We start from the raw sequence: 18417 nt of genomic DNA, 5'->3' as shown, positions 1-18417 counted from the left end.
AGAGAAGAGCATTGAACTTTTTGGGAAGGAGGCTTGCATTGTAATCATCTTTCAGCTAATACAGATACATGTTGCAGTTATTTTCAAGGAACTCTAGCCCAGTGAGTTCATGGTGCTTGTACTTCATTCTTTTTGTTTTATCATGGTATAAACATCTTTATCTACATTATATCTCTTCTTTCTATGAATGCCTTGTGATAAAATAATCATAATTTTTGTTTTTCAAGCTCTGTTATCTAGTTTTCATAGTTATGTGTTTTGTCTGCCTAATCTAATGAAATCGTGTTTATTTATGCTCATTAGTTTCTTCCACACTATATCCTCTATAATACACTGACAAATACTCAAATTACACCATGGCTTCTGATATCTAGCTCCTTCTTATGTTTGCTCCTGTATTCCCACAGCCTAGACCTACTTGTGGCTCCAAACCCTAAGTTCAACAAATCCTTAAAAAACCAAATTTTCACAAACAAATACACATATCTAGCCTAAAATTCATTTTCTTTAAAGTCATATCACTGATAAGAGACTTAGAGAGATCCCTCTCATGCTCAGTAGGGCTAGCTATTGAGCTGAAGTGGTTTGAGGTTACCCTTGTCGATTTCCTTTTCAACCTAGGAGATTGTAAGGACTAACATTTTTGGCGCCGTTGCCAGGGAACGAAAGATCATATCTTCCTTGGGAAAGAACAACAAGGATCAGATCTGATTGTTGATGGTGAACAGTGATCAGACACAAGAAAGGCTATGCATCTTTCACCTGGCGACTCCAGTGTCGAAGAATCCAAAGGTTCAGAATTTTCATGGCGACTCCACTGTTCAAAAACCGGTAGTTTGAAGAACTTCTTGGTGTCTTAATTGTTTTCAAGATGGATTCAACTGCTCGAAGGTATGCTCCTATGAATCGAGCTCATATTCCTGGTTTTCCGAATCGAATTCCTTGCATAGATTGGCAAACTAATTTGCCCAAATTCATAGATGGAAATGAGGATGAGGCTATTCTACATCTAATCAAATTTCATTGGCATATACATAAGCTCAGGATTAAGTTTCATGAGGATTGCTTGATGAAAATGTTTATGGCTACCCTAGAAGGAAAAGCAAGATCATGGTATGAAGGATTGAAGCCATGTAGCTTATTCTCTCTTAAAGAATTCCACACAACATTCTTTGAGTTTTATGGAAATATCATCATTCATTCTTGTTGTTCGAAGATTGTTGTGAATCATGTGAAAACTTCATTCAATACCTTGAAGAAACTTTTGGTGATGAAGAATGTCTAGATTATGAGATCATAGAGGCCCTTTATGAATATTCTTCCCAACAAAAAATAATAGAGATTAGCTGCTTTGATACAAAGGATCATTCACAACACACATCAACTCCTTCTTTTCTTGAAGATGAAACAGATCTGCATCCTAATAGTTAAGAAGAAATTGGTCCAAGTGGGAATTATGGAATTTCATGTACAAAAAACTTAAGCAGTGAACCATCTAATGACAATGATCATCTACTTGTGCAAGGAAATAGTGAACAAGAAGTGGTTTCCCTTGATTCTTGCGGCAGTCACATTGATATTCTTCCTGTTGAAGCACATGAGGAATCAAATATACTTGAAGTGGTTGCTGCATTTAAAGTTTTCCATGAGCATCCAAAACCTTGTCTTTTGGATGAGAGGTATGAAGATAGTCATTCACTTGTTCTTTCAGATTGTTCTTTCTCTGAGGATTTATTTCAAGACCAGTTTTGTGAAGACCAAGATGAGGTTTCTGATGAAATGTATGAACAAGGATCTCTAGACACTCACCACTCATATGTCTCTCCAACTCATCCATTTTCTGAAGCACTATTTCAAGGGCAAATTCATGCAAATCATAATTTTAAATTGGCATGTGTGAAGGTTTTGGACAATGTAATTATGGCAGAGAATAATCATCAAACATTACAAGAAGATTATGAAGAGGAGAGCAACGATAAAGAAGAGGTTGTTTTAGAGCCACTTGCACAAGATGATCTTCCTCCAGATTCAGAAAATGAAGAGTGTGCTTGTATTTCTTTTGACTTTCAAGATATTCTAATGTTCCAGATTATTATAGACCCTATTGCCATTTTGTTGCAGCCATCTGGAAAGATGAATTTTCTTGTATTAATGGATCATGAGCACATATTCACTGGACACTCAGATTTCCCTAGCTTTTGTTTGTTCTACCTGCTCAAGGAAAGTACAAGAAGAATTCAAGTAGCCACTTGCTGGATTGGTTACACTGGAGGGATCATTACACATGATTGTATATATATCTTTAGCAGGAGGGCAGTTATCATCAGGATTTGAAGCTCGAGGTGAAGGCCCTAAGATCCCGACGGTCTGCTGCCATAAGTAAGTAAGTCAGTATGTTTTTTTATAGTCAAGTTAGTTGGTTAGTCAGTCAGTTTTTAGTTTGAGTTTAGTCTTTGCATTATGACTCCATTGCCCAATAGATAAGGATACTTGGTCTACGGTGTTCTTGACACCTCCAAGGAGCTGCCATCCCTAGTTGGAGCCAATGTTAGTGTCAGTCAGTTCAACCTGTCACCAGTGATCATATATGCTCTTACAAGTTGTTGTTAGCATGTCCAGTCAATTTTTTGTCATTTCAGTGAGTCTTCAAATAAAAATTTGCTCATTGGTTATCGTGTCTAGGTCACTGTTTCTCCCTTCAATTACCCATGGTCTTCATTAGTCATTGTCTTCTTCAAGGTATCATATCTTCATTTAAGTGTCTTGGGTCATGAAATGGTTAAATTCCTCATTTTAGGTCATGGTCTAGGGTTTCACTCCATGTGTCATCATGATACCATATGTTTCCAAAAGCATGTCCATCATGTGATTAAGTAGGTAAAGGGAGTTAGCAGCTTAGGGAAAGAAAAATAAAGGTAACGGTAATGTTTTATTTCAAATAAGACAATGTTGCAGTACACTACCTCGCCTCATCATTCCTCATAGGGACATGTTTGATTCAAAATATGTTTCTGACAAAATGGAGACTAATTTTACAAAAGTGAAAGAGGTTTTTGTCCATTATAGTCCAAGGAACACAAACCTCCTTCAGTTTATGCACAGGTGTTATGATTTGAAAGAAATGCCCCAAATACACTTGCTACGGGAGTGTTGCTTCACTTCTGGACAGCTTGACTTCAAGACAGTTTTTCAGGGGTTTGGAGCAGGTTTTGTCAGTTCTTGAGGACTCTATTGTGTAGCAGACATCCTAAGATTTCCAATGGTACCTTCAGATTGTGATTTGGATTAGTGGAAGGCATCCAAAAGTAATCTGCAAGTTGGTGTTGCGCTCTAGTCAAAGAAACCCTGAGTTTTTGGAGTGGCCTTGGGAAAATCAATTTTTCTCCCTCATGGAGTGTCCAAATTACATTCTTGAGGTGTCCATCTTATATTAGACTTCAATATATTTCCAACGAGCTATCAAGATCTCAATTTGGAGTAGTTTAAGGCCTCCAAAAGTGGTTTGGAAGATGGCGTTGTGTTTCTATGAACTGCGCTGCGTGTAGGAACACTACGCTGCCCGTAGGAAAACTGCACTGCGCGCATGACAGAGTGCCCAAAAATCCTTCAAAACTCTCCCAAATCTCAATTTTTCACTTGCAAGCTTGATTTTACTGACTTATAAGCTAAGGAACAAGCAAGTACACCATCATCCTCCATCTTTTTCTTTCCCAATTTCATCTCATGTCAATGATTCTTCAAGTTAGGGTTTGTAGCAAAATTTGCATGGGAAATGTTAGGGTGAAAATGGCCATCATTATTTTTAATTTCCAAAACATTTAAATGATATCCTACACCTGCATACATGTCTAGTGAGCCATTTTGACCATTTTACCCACCTCCAAACAAAGTTTAAAGACTCAAAAAGCAAAACCCTAGCTCATTCCTAGAGTTCTTTTGGGTAAATTTCATTATAAACCTTCTTGGTCCCACTTGCAAGCAACAACATCTTTTCACTATTTTCTTCACTCATTTCCATCAGTTTTCAAATTCATCTCATCTTTCATAAAACCCCTCCCATCATTTTGTCAAAATATCCTACATATCACTTCATTTCCATTCACACCTCACATCTATTTTCACTTCCTGCTGCTAGGACTTTGTGTCATCATGGAGGCTGAATATTCGGCAGAAATAAAGAGAAAACACAAAGGAGGGAGGATTCTTAGATATGAACCATCAGACTGCAACACAATCAACTCCTATCCTTTCATCAAACAGTGCTTTGAGGATGTTCACTGCTTGGAATTTTGCAAAGGATAAGGATACAATGGAGCATGAGTTTGAGCTAATTGATCCAGAGGCTGAGGATCAAACCACAAGCATGAGACAGACTATCAAGGACAAATACTACCAAATCAAGGAGCTGGCGATAAATTTGGAAAGGGAAAAGTATGTTATATCATTCCTTGAACAAGAAAACAATCAACTCAAAGCAAAAGAGTTGATCTTAGAAAAGGAAAAAGCCAAGTTATTATAGCAGGTTGGAAAAGGTAAGGAGATCATAAAATCAAGCAAGCCTGAAGGATCAAAAGGTACAGGAAAGAGAAAAAGACCAAGAACCAGAGGTCTCAAGGAAGCTTTGTAGGAGGAACAAAAACCAATATTGCTAAATGAAGACCTTGACCTAGAAGAGAGGATTGCCCTTGAGGTACATCAAGACAAAGAATATTGGCTCAACAGGGTGAATGAACACTTGGAGAAGCTCCTGGAGAAGGAAAATAGAGATAATAAAATGCTCAGACACATGGTGCATCACTATCAAGCTCAAAACATGATCGCCAATGTCAAAGTGAAACAACTCAAAAACAAGCTCAAGGAGACCAAAAAAGATCAAAAGGATGAGGGAAACTTGGAGATGCTTGCTGAAGCATCCATGAAGCTATAAAAAACTCATTTTTACACCTTCCCTCCAATTTTGAGCTAATTCTGAGCATTTTGAGTTTTTGGGTAAATTTTGGTCTAAATTCAGAAATTTGACCTTTCCAGAAGGCGTTGCGCTTTTTCCTTAGGAATCCATTTGAGGAAAGGTTTACATTTTTAGAAAGGTCTTGGCATCCTATAAAAACCCATTTGCCCAGATTTTGTAGAGGTGGCTTAGTTTGGGAGAAAAAGGCAAAAAAGTGGCAAAAAACTAGCATTTTGGACCATTTTTTGACAAGTGTTGCGCTTCTGGAGTGACCTTGGGAGAATGGATTTTTGAAGGTCTTCCTTTGCTCCAAATTCAGAAATTCAAACTGTTCAAGAAACTAGACTTGAAGGGCTAGTTGACCATTCTCTCAGATTTGCATTTTGACCCGTGGAAGGCACCTGAAAATTAGCTCAAAGTTGGCGCTGCGCTTCTACACTTTCTGTGTTTTTAATTGTAAAATTTCACTGTGTAAAATTTCTAGTTTCTAGTCTGACTTGGTCAAAGTCAAGATTCTCTATGTAATGGCACAAGTTACGAGGCTAGGTGATGTAGGCATGAATAAATTTATATCATAGGTTTTTTTTTATGTTTATTAGGCCTCATAAAAGAAGCAAACTCCTAAACAAACTCTTCATGAGGTGTTTGAGTTGCACCTTCTCACTCTCACCTGTTGGTTGAGAGAATCTTGGAGTTAGTTCCTCCACCAAGGAATTCAACTCCTGAATATGGGAAAGTGGTCTAGGAGAGTCTATAAGTACTATTTCACTTCAGGAGAAGAGGGTTGAACTTTTTGTGAAGGAGGCTTGCATTGTAATCATCTTTCAGCTAATACAGATACAGGTTGCAGCTATTTTCAAGGAACTCTAGCCTAGTGAGTTCATGGTGCTTGTACTTCATTATTTTTGTTTTCTCATGGTCTAAACATCTTTATCTACATTATATCTCTTCTTTCTATGAATTCCTTGTGATAAAATACTCAGAATTCTTGTTTTTCAAGCTCTGTTATCTGGTTTTCATAGTTATGTGTTTTGTCTTCCTAAGCTAATGAAATCATGTTTATTTATGCTCATTAGTTTCTTCCACACTATATCCTCTATACTACACTAAAAAATACTCAAATTACACCATGGCTTCTAATATCTAGCTCCTTCTTATGTTTGCTCCTGTATTCCCATAGCCTAGACCTACTTGTGGCTCCAAACCCTAAGTTCAGCAAATCCTTAAAAAACCAAAATTTCACAAACAAATACACATATCTAGCCTAAAATTCATTTTCTTTAAAGTAATATTACCGATAAGAGACTTATAGAGATCCCTCTCATGCTCAGTAGGGCTAGCTACTGAGTTGAAGTGGTTTGAGGTTAACCTTGTCGATTTCCTTTTCAGCCTAGGAGATTGTAAGGACTAACAATGAAAACATTTGTAGATGAATCGACAGATCCTATCCTATTAAATGATTATAGGAAGGATATGGCCAAGGCCAAGAGGATGGTCCTTAAAGGGGTTCCATATCATATAGTCTCACATATTTTAGATAAGAATACAACAAAGGACATGTGGGAGCCCATCAGGAAGTTGTACCAAGATCCATCTAAGAATCGGAAAATGATTCTCAAGGAGAAGCTGAGGACAGTCAAAATGCATAAGGGAAAGAACATTACATCCTATCTCACCAAGATTTAGGGTGTTAGAGATGAACTTGCAACTGTCAGAGAGAAACCATTAGATAGTGAGTTGGTGTGCACAACCCTCAATGGGTTTTCCAAAGGGTGGTGTACATTCGTCCAAGTGATTTCTGGATGAGACACACATCCTAGTTGTGAGCACCTATGGAGTGAATTCACTCAGGAGGAGCTAAGGCTTAAAATCGTAGATGGTACCACCAGCAATAATGGTAAGGGATTGAAGGTAGAAAAGGAGGAGGAGAACATATCTCTTGAAAGGAAGGGAGAAGCAAAGAAGGGTCACAGTTAGGAACAAGACTCTAAAGGAGAGAAGAATAGGATAGACCTATCGTAGGTCAAGTGCTCTAGATGTGGTGATTTTGGCCATTACGTCACCTAGTGTCCAGAGAGGAAGAAGGATAAGAAGGGGAAGAAGACAACAACTTTGACAGAGATCGATGACTTGTCCACCAAGTTGGAGGATGAATTCACTATGTATGCTAAAATATCCTCAAATGGAGGAGGAGTATTATACTCCAATATGCCAAATCAGGCATAATCAAAGGGAGGAGTAGCAAGGAGGTATAGATCTTGATCAATAGGTCAAATATAGTTGCTTTGTATTCCTCACATGAATCATTACCTTTGCTACGGGAGTCCACAATAGTAAAGTAGCATGAGTAACAATCACGATACAGGAGGTACACAAGTTCAGTGTCAGCATGATGCCGTCAGATACTCTAGAGACAGTTGCAGTCCTAAAACTAAGCGCAGTCAGAGACTCGAGAGACAGTTATAGAGCCAAAACTAGGCACAGTCATTTACTTGAGATACAATGCAGATCCATCTAAGAGCAATCAGACACTCAAGAGATATTTGTAGAGCTATTTGTAGTAACACAGGCAGTGTGAATTCACCAGTTACAAAGAGCAAGTTGCAGTTCCAGCCAGATATATTCCCCAGTTATTTATAGTGGGAGATTGAGACTCAGGGGGAATAATGCTTTAGAGGGAGCATCCCTATTGAATATTAGATCTTTAGGTTTTGAGAGACCAATACACACAAATGCAATGGTTGCAAGAACACAAAGGCAGTGTATAGGAATCAAAATTTTGATATCAAAATATGTGTAGTAGTATGGAGGAAAATGTTTGCAATAGTATTTTCTTAACAATGATTTCCAGTGATAGAGAGTCAGATCAGCTTGAAGATGTGAAGGAAGGGGGTATTATAGATGTCAGGCACTAGTGTCATGGATTATATTAGCTACAACATGTTCCTACAGATCAACAGGTCACTTATATACTCACAAAGGCTCTAAGGAGAGCCAAGTTCATCTACTTCAAAGAATAGACGGGTATAGCGGATAACATCTTCCTCGATAAGAGGGAGTGTTAGTTTATGGTAGTAGCGTACAAATTTTCTAGTCTCTATGATGTCTAAGAGGCTAAGATATCCAAAATCCACAAAATTTTTCGTGATATGAGACTCAAAAACACCTTAATTAAATTAATTAGCCAATAATTTAATTACTTCCTAACTCTAACTTAGGGAAGTTGGTTAATTAAAGTTAATTAATTAAGATAATTTGATTTTGCTATAGAGACTTCTATTGATGGAGCAAAGTGATCTAAGCCATTGATCGAGATTAGATCTTGGTCATTTGTTGTCCAAAATAGGATTATAAGAGAGTTGAGGGATTGGAGAAGAGGCATCAGAGAATATCGAGTGAGTTTGAGCAGTCTGACTTACCCAGTTTCCAGTATTTAGCAAGGGAACAATAGGAGCTAGGGAAATCATCAGAGGAGGGTGTCAGTAGAAATTGAGAGCAAATATACAGAGAAGATATTCCTAGTGATTTTCAAGTGTTAGAGTGGCGGGAAAAGGCGGGCCAAATTATTTGCAGAGGAGATCAATTTCTACAATGCAAGTTAGCTATATTCCTAGTGCGATTTTCTAGGAGTATTGATTCAGTTGTTAGTGCCTAGATCTATTCCCAAGAGGCAGAGAAAATTGTTTCTAGAGGAAGAGGAAGGTAGGAAAACTTGCTTGAAGGTGTTTCCAAGGTAGAACAAATTTTTAAGACCCAACAGTGCGTATACCCAGTCATGTAGTGTGAATTGTCAGGGAAGTGTGAGTTTCCTAGCGAGGGCCAGATCGATTGCAGAGGGAGACAAGGGTGTCTTCTAGATTATTTTGCCAGGATAAAATTGACAGAGCTTGACCAGATTAGAAAGCAGTTGTACTCTCATACTTTGCTAAAGACTTAATAATAAAACCCTCATCTGATCTATTGGTTTTCCCTTCAGGGTTTTTCTAGGGACTTTTGTCCAAAACCAACAATGTCAATTTTGTGTGTGTGTGTGTGTGCATCTATTTTTTAGTTTCATATTTTTATTTATGTATTGTTTATTATGAAAAATGCATAAGTGAATTATTAATTATTTTTCGTTAATAATTAACATAAGACAAATAAACTACATTTAATTAGGAGAATAATTTCCAGTTGTTGTATTCAAGGATTTTTCACAAAATAAATTCACATGACCTTTTTTATTGGTGGGACACAATTTGTAAAATTGGGGTCTGAAACCTTCCGAGATCATTTTTAGCCATCAAACGAAATTTTTTGGGGTAAAACTTTTCTACTTTAGCGCGTCACCTTTTTTCCCTATTATACACACAAAGACCTTTCCAACAATGCAAGAATCACGTCAATCATAGTCCATATGTGAAAGTTATGCCACTTAGAAGTTGACCTTCCTGTTTTCACCACCATAATTCGAAAGGACGCCACGTTGACCGCCATAATTCATGGAAAAGGGGCTAGCCATGTGATTATGATGTAGAAGACTCTAGAAGAGTCTATATTGTAACTTTGGTTAAGAGTTGAGGTAGTCAAATCTAACCACTAGTAGGCTATCGAGTTGTGTTATAACCAGGTCGCTAGGAGGAAAAGGCGTTATATTATTTTGAGTGCATTTGTTCCATAGTTGAGAAAAAATAGCCAAGAGGGATAGGAGATAGAGCAAATAAGGAGGATTTGTGCATTGTAGTAGCCATAGGCCACATGCCATACTTTTTGTACTTGTAGCCATATTTCCATTCAGAGAAAGAGAGCGGAATGACTTCAACTTTCAGCTGGTTTTTTCTCCCGAAAGGGTTCCCCGGGTCTTATATTGTGTCAAATGTGTGTGAAATTTTTATTTCGTTGTTCTCTATTTTCTGCATAATTTTAATTCGCACGCATACACTATTAACAATAATGTATATATCAATAAATCTAAAGAGATATAAAATTGTAATAGTGTAGATTTTGGATTTTTAAGTATAATTTATCATATCTATTGTCACAAAATTCCCAGTGGAATATCCACGAAAATTTACTGACCACGTGACCTTATCCAACTAACTTTATCACCTTATTATTTCACTTTCAATCTTATTTTTGGAGGTTTCTTGCTATTTCTGAGTTAGGAGTTCCATGAGGGAGTTGATACTTTAGTTTTCACTTATTTTTTACTCCACCTATATTTATTCAACCCTATTTTAGACTTGTTGATTGGAAAAAATGGCCTCTCAACATTTTAAGGATACCACCCAGTCAAGATCTGTAACTTAGATCTATATTCGTTGAATGGTGGTTCTAACTGGTTCTATTGGGTCCAATTACCCTTTCTCTATATCTCTGCTGGCTTATAATATCTCTATTCTCTCACCAACAGAGAAAGAGCAATCAAGATGACTCTCTTGTTGCTAGCTTGGCAAGAAAGTAATCCCTTAAGCTGATTTGGGTCTCAGCCAAACCACCTCTAATTCTTTGCCTCTTTAAGAAGAGGACTTCTAGAAATGCAGCCTTTAAACTAAATGCAGATCTAAGTCTATATTCCCTAAGACTATCTCGATTGGATGTAGGATTAGTCCTCCATGCAACCAAGAGCAAGAATAATAATAATTGGGATTTTAGCATGAAAATAAATTACAATTTTAGTTAAATGAACTATTTGTTTAACCAAATATTACTTCATCAACAAGACTCTCACTCTATTTTAGTGTCTCCTTCTCTAATTTCAAGCTACTAGCTAATCAACGAAAGCACTTTTCTATTCTATAGTGTGCATGCACTATGGAACCCTATCTAGTGCACATTAATTCCCTCTGAGGACAAGTTATTTAACTGTATTCATGGAAAACAATAATGCCACACGTGTTTATGAGTAATTTGAATTGGTCTATTTAGTTAGCCTTTTTTAGTGTAATTTCATTCTCTCTTCTTTCTTATTATGCAATTTCTATTGTAGTATTTTTTACACTATAGATCTTGTGCTTGTGCTTAAAATCCAACAGGATGCACCTGCATCAAACTACCAAGGAATAAAATCTTCATCAATATCTCCTTCCCATGATTTCTTTAATGTTTAATCAATTTTGTATTTATCTGCACTTTAAGTAGTTGTCATTCCCAATTTATAATTGAATCATCAATAGGTTTAGGTGCATTTTTTGAGTCTTTTCCTCCTAAATCTCAAGGTTTGTTTTCCTGATGTAGACCTACTTTGATTACACATGTACATTCACTTAATTGTGCTTTAGTGTCATCACCTTGAAGCTCTTTTTGACTATCATATTTATGAATACCATAACTTCACTTGGAATATATGAACTTCTCTTGATTTATGTTTTTTCAAGATTAGAAAACCATAATTATTTGAGATGCTACAATAAACAAGGTATTTCCTTCAATTGAAATTTCTTTCCTTTCAACCTATAAAGGCCTTATATGAGGCCGCCTTTCTAATTGTCATCTATTCTATCATCCAGAATATTATATTTTAGGTCCATGATATTCATTTGCCTTGCCTTTGTCCTCATAAGGCAATTATACTTCTTTCTCCTTTAAAAGGACTTCTTGTACATGTTCATCTTCATATTCTACAATCATACATTCATTAAAGTAATTAGATTGAAAATTTTGAGAATTTCTTCTCTTAATGCCTCTAGAGTTTTCATATCTGCTTCATGTTGGACTAAACTTATAAAAATTTTCATGAGACTAATATATTGTCCCTCATCCACATCTTCATTAAGAATTTTTCCTTGCTCAGGATCATTGTTGAAGATTTCTTTCTTTGTCCCCAAGGATTACTTATTAAACTTTTCATGAGACTCATATCTTGTCCCTCATTCACATCTTCATTAACATTTGTCCTTGCTAGGTTTCATAGTTGAAGATTGCTTGCTTTGTCCCATAGGATTGATTTTCACATCTTTTTTTTTACCTTCAACTCTTTTTTTCTTCATGCCTCTATTAACTCTTAATTTATTTCTTTCTTCTTTGATCAAGAAAATCAATCTATGTCTTGAGTCTTGTAATTGATAACTCTATAGGTCATTTGACTTTTATTTTAACTTCTAACCATAACTTTGATTTTCTTCCTCTTGTAACAAATCCATCTTAAGATTCAACCTCTCCTTTAGCTCAATTATCTTTTTCTTTATGCACAATTCATTATTCATGGTGTCTTCTTTCACTAAACGCGTCATTTTACCATGCATGTTATTTTCCAATATCTTGTGCCTTCTTTTGAATTCAATGTGCCCACCACTCTTCCACTTCCATTGTACCACTCTCATACCAAATATCGGTGTAACTGGGATCACAGTTTAATGCAACTGAAATAATTTCACTTATGTTGTATATCATATAAAACTATCCTGATTAGTGATCTCAAATAACAAAAAGTAGATAGTTTATTATTTATAAAAACATCATCCACGATATTACTTCCTCCACATTGATTCATATTATTTAATAAATTCTTGATAGTGACTAAACCCTAAAAATCTGGTCTCTGTGCATAATTTTGGACAATGTTCATCCAAATTTCATGATAGGGAGCTCTTTTAATCCACCATGCAACTATATTTATGATGCAGTTGATGATACAAATTTGGTTTTATGCCAAATGACCCACGATTCTCCTTTTTGGAATGATGTGGATTTCTTTTGAATGTTACAATCTCTACATTTAAGAAATTTAGAGATGAAAAGGACATTGCAAGCTTCACTAACCCTGATCCATTACCTCTTTCTTCTTCTTCTTCTTCTTCTTCTTTCTTCTTCTTCTTCTTCTTCTTCTTCTTTCTTCTTCTTTTTCTTCTTCTTTCTTCTTCTTCTTCTTCTTCTTCTTCTTCTTCTTCTTCTTCTTCTTCTTCTTCTTTTTTTTTTTTTTTTTTTCAGAAGAAGCAAAAATGGAACATTCCTTAATTAATCGAAGAAAGTTTTACATAATCTTGGATCTTAATCATGTCTATATGCTAATCTTTTCTCTACAGCAAACCAGAACTACTAAACTGTCAAAAATTAAAGACAAAAGCCCTTACAGACTCAAAGACAATCAAGCATAAGATCCCAACACAGGGGAAGATATAATCAAGTATAAGATCCCAATACAGGGGATGATATAAAAAATCAAATTTTCATCGACAAAATGAAAAGCATAAATAAGAGTATAGGAATGGGAATACGAGAGAGTGCACAAAAAATTCTGCAAAGGAAGCTGAGATTAGATCTCAAAAGTACCCTGTCCACAGATCATTCCATCTACAAGCTATTCAAAAAACATATGTCCATGAAGGAGGGATAGTCCATTCTTGGAAAGAGCATCGACCTTAGTGTTTTTTTCCCTGTATACATGCTGAAAATAAACCTCAAAGAATGTGGCCTTTAAACCCTGAATTTGTTGCATCCAGTTGCAAAGTGTGGGAACTTCTAACACATTCCACCCTTGGATCCATTGTATCATAGAAAGTGAATCCCCAATGATCAAATTTTGTCAATGCCAAGTCACGATGTGCATTATAGAGCTCCCCATAATGTGATCATTTTAGCCCTGCAATTGTCCCCACAACCACCAAACTTATTAGGGGAATTTTGAGGTCTAAAATGGGCCTCCGAAAAAAAATGTACAACCAAAATAAACTTGATAAGAACCAATATGATTCAAGATGATGATGTCAACGATGGGGGATTATTCACCATTTTTTGAGTAAAAATTTAAAAAGTTAAAAAAATAATAAAATAATAAAACTATTTTTTCAACTCGTATTTTCAACTTATCTCCCTAAGGTTTTACTCAAATTTCGAGTGGGAGTAATCATTGGATGCAAAATTTTATTCCTCATCCAAGTAGTACCCATTTTGCATACTTTCGACGGACCCTGCTACTCGAAAAAAAGAAATACATGAAAAAAAATGATTGTAATCACGTCAGGGTCCATCGAAAGTATGCAACATGGGTACTCCTTGGATGAGGAATCAAAATTTACATCCAACAACTACTCCCACTCGAAATTTGAGAAAAACCTTAGGGAGACAAGTTGAAAATACGAGTTGAAAAAGTAGTTTTTTTCTTTTTTCCCTCTAAAATTTGATGATGTAATCTAATCTTATTTTATTATTTCCACTATTATTTTATAATTTCCTTAGGAGGCCCATTTTAAACCTCAAAATTCCCCTAATGCCAATGAAAATGATAATGCAAAGAGGGGTCAACTTGGAGAGAAACTCCACATCCACATTAAACACTCGAGGATTCCCTATGAAATGAGAAAATAGGGAAGATGTTGACCAAATCTACAAGTGTAATAGACTGGGGAGAGGCATTCAGAACCCAGGGGCCAATTTCCTGGAAATATGTAACAGTTTGCAAGGAAACAATATTCACATCTGGAGATTTGCCTTAAAAAATATGGTCATTTCTAGATCTCCAAATGCCCCACAGTACATATAGAGGGACCGTCCTGAAGTCTTTCGATCGTTGTACCCAAGAGATAATACAAGTAGGAATAGAGGAAATTTTTTTGATAACAAAGACCCCTAATAGAGTGGATACCTCCTCCTAAATAGCAATTGTAATAACACTAATGGTATACTTATAAAAAAAACAAGAAATATATTCTCATTCTATCCTTCCTCACATCTTTTACTTGAATTAAAAGGTAAATAACTTACCATAACCCTGTATACAACAGACTATAACCTGATTTCATATAAAAAGAAATAGTCAACACTTACAAACCTATGAGCTTAGAACACAGTAGGGCAAAAGGAGTCTTGTTTGATTTATTTTGCAAAGAATGTGTCCAAATCAAGGTTTAAATCCCTTCAAGGAACAACGTTGCCTACAGGCCCACGTCCATGATCACAAATTTGGTGTTCAATCCAACACTCTTTAAATATGTTTCCATGACCCATGTGTTCATACTCATAAGGTTTTGTTAACCATGATCTCTGTTTCCATCCACAATATGCAACCTCTAGACTTCTACTTTCTTTTTCTTTACCTAAATTTGATAGGTTTCTATCATTATTTTGAGCTTGAGTGACCCCTTTACAAGTGCTAGAGGCCTCAACACGATCTCAATCGTGTGTGGTTTGGTTTGATCTAGTTCCAAAATAATATGTTTGTGCTTTGATATCAAATTATGTAATGAGGGTTAGATATACAAATGCAAAATAAGGAGAATTGGATTTGTCAATAGGGGTTATCTTGAGTGGTTGTGTAGAATGGCTATTATCTTCACCAACCAAGTTATTAAGTGAATATATTGGTGGAAACTCTTAAGTGAGTATATGTGTGGCCTGACATGTAGGAAAATAAAAACAAATTCTTATTCTTATTCTAATACCTCTAACTATATTTTTTCTCAAGATTTTTTATAATTTTATTTAAGCTAAAAAATGGAACAAAATTACATTATGTAGATGCTTAAAAGCATTCAATCATGTAATCCTTTCAGATGATGCACAAAAAGAAGAAGAAATTATTTTAAAAATTACATAATTTTGTCAGGGCTAAATGTGATAAAAATCACTTAGCTTCCCTGTTTTTCCTTTCTTTTTCTCCATCTTTCTCCAGACTCTTGATTGGGAGCAACTCTTACTATTTCCATTTGATTTCCATCTACCTTTGGGGGGACTTATTTGTCTGAGTTTGAGCCCACATATATATGGGATCTCTTTGTGCCCCCCAATTCCATTCCAGTGGGTATTTCTGATTTTTGTTTCTCTAATACCATGATCTTTGTTGATTTGGTACCCTTTTGACTAAGAGTCATTGTTCTTGGCTGATTCCCCACTCCGCCATTTGCTTGGCCAACCGGTTGTATCTGTGCTTTTCTATTTGAAATATTTTCATTAGGCCCTTCTTTTTCTCCTTTTGAGGTGACAAGAAATTTCCATCCCCTTGGTTTGGGGGCCTACCTCTTCTTTTTTAGGGCCTTTTTTGCTTGTGGGCAGGTACTCTGCAAGTCACCCATTTGAAAACAAGCTCAACAAATGAATGTTGTATTCTGATAATCTAACATGTGTGTCCACTAAAACTTTTGATGTTTTAAAAGAAGATGATCAAGAAGACATTTGTTGAGGTCAATATCTACACATATCCTCGTAAATGTAAAGATTCCTTTTCTTGTTCTCTCTAGGTCCATTTTTTTAAATTTCCCAAAGTATTTCAATATCCTCCAAGACTTTATGGTGCCAGAATGGAAGAGGGAGGTTTTTAACCTTACCTAGACCAACATCGCTGTTACCACCATGGTTGATGCATTAGACTTAGGTAACCATGGGGTAACAAAAATCCCAGCTCTACCCCAAACCCATGGTCCTTCATTTAGATTTTTTTTCCATATCTTCTTGTGTGTCAAATTGTACTATGAAGAAGCCTTTAGAGCACAAGTAGAGATCGTAGTTTGTTCTCCAATAAGAGTAAACCCACTGATATAAGTCTTTAGGTCTTGCCGAAAAACCATTAAATTGACATATTAATGCCTTATATTGTAGCTCAGCAAAATATGATTTTAACTCTATGTTTTTTACGTCCATAGTTGGTACCTTGTCCATTTGCTTGACAATGTAAGATCTTAACAAATTTTGGATCTGATCAGCTAGAATGACAAACTTCCCTTTTAGTGTGTCCTCAAACAAGATATATCCATTAGGATTTATAAGATTTGTATTTGGGTTTCTAAAGGTTGTAGAACCCCCCACATATTTTGATTTAATATTATGGTAGAATCCTTTTCCACACTATATTATTTCAGCTAGAAAGAGTCTTGGAGCACTTCTCCTTTGTATAACAAATCTTGATGTGTTACTGGTAATCCCCAATCATTTTGGATGATTTTCTTTAGTTGTTCCACTATATTTGTGCCCTAGATTCGTCTGATTGTGGCCTTCCCATTTAAATTCTTGACAAAGATCTAGTATTTTCCTCTTTCTTTCTGGATTTTGTTTAGATATGGATCTAAACGACAAAGAGGAGACCCATAGAAGGGTTGATCTAGATCTAGGATACCTTCACTTTGATCTAATCAGATATGGGATCTAAAGAGCGAAACCCCTAAATCAAGAAAAAATTCCTGAACAAAAGAAATTGAAGTGCCCACTTTTCTTTTGATCGTTTCAGATCTAGAAAGAAGAGCCAACTCTCCATGCAAGATTAAACCTTGATTTTTAAAATTTTATGTCTCCTCCTTGATCCAGAGTCCCATCATACCATGACTCGCGGCCATTATCAGATTTGGCGTCAATAAAATTTTGGTCGACATCCCAGTAATATAGTCCCACCATAAACATTATTCGAAATAGATACTCGACCATCACATAAAAACCTCACCGCCTCGGTAGATCCCAACATCAACCACCTTTTTGATGTGATATTCATTCTCTGCATACTCAGAAAGAGCCACTCTACCAAAAAAATTTACAAAGCAGATTAATGGCATACCCTTACATATCAGATGTAGAGAAAATCAATAGATAGACCCATGCATTGAATGAACAACCATAATCTCTCTTCGACCCTCACTACATATGATTAGGCGCTCAGTATTTAGCTCAAAAATCAAAGTTCTTATAATGGCTCGAAACCTAAACTACCGCGTCCGTCTCGGAAAAACGATCCTAATGCAACTCGTTTCACTGAAAACCGAGTTCGTATGAGGAAGTTATTGAGTTATGTCCTCTTTACCAAACATGAGAAATTAAAAAAAAATGCACAGTCAGTAGTCCGTACTATTGACATTGCAGGTGACTGTGAAAGGTCAACAGTGGTCAACATCTAGTCAGAGCTTGCCAAGTGTCAGGTGTTGGTTCGTTGTTAGGTGCGGTGACATGGAATATTTTGGTTGGTTAATGGAGGACCAATGAGGAGGGGCAAGTGGAAAGCCCAGAGGTTGCCACGTGTCCCTACCCAAAGGTCAGATTATGGAGCGCATCAAAATTTTTATGGAGGCACCGGAGTTCGACCCCGTGACCTCCTCTGCACAGGCCAAGGACTTAACCATCTCCGCTACCCGTTGTGTCTTAACGATAACAATGTACCGCATATATTTAAGTTTCAATGGGTTAGCGTTTGGGGGTTAGGAGGGCCAGCCCACAAGCCAACCCTCCCCATGTAAACGCTCTGACAGTACAGGTTAACACAACTGCTCAGCTATCTATCTGGAGGCTACATAAATGACCGTGAGTTTATTGCCATACATGTGACACATCACATATCCGGTGGTCACGACTTATATAACGGCCAGCGTTACATAATTGTTGCAGAAATGCGTCGAAAACCACGTCATGTGTCCACCCAAAACCACCATCTCAAGCTGCTAGTGGAAATCGCGCAGTAATTGTGTTAAACTTGGATTAGTGCTTAATTAATCCGAGTTAACACTAATTAAATCAGAGTTTAATTCGGCGGAAATTATGGTGGACCTCCAAAATCAGCACCAACTCCAATTTTAGGG

Source organism: Pinus tabuliformis, chromosome 3_1 (assembly GCF_031772625.1).
Source record: "Pinus tabuliformis cultivar Carrire ecotype Pingquan chromosome 3_1, CPIR1, whole genome shotgun sequence".
NCBI classification, from domain to species: Eukaryota; Viridiplantae; Streptophyta; class Pinopsida; order Pinales; family Pinaceae; genus Pinus; species Pinus tabuliformis.
The sequence above is the reverse complement of the archived record's forward strand: the minus strand, read 5'-3'. Positions refer to the sequence as shown.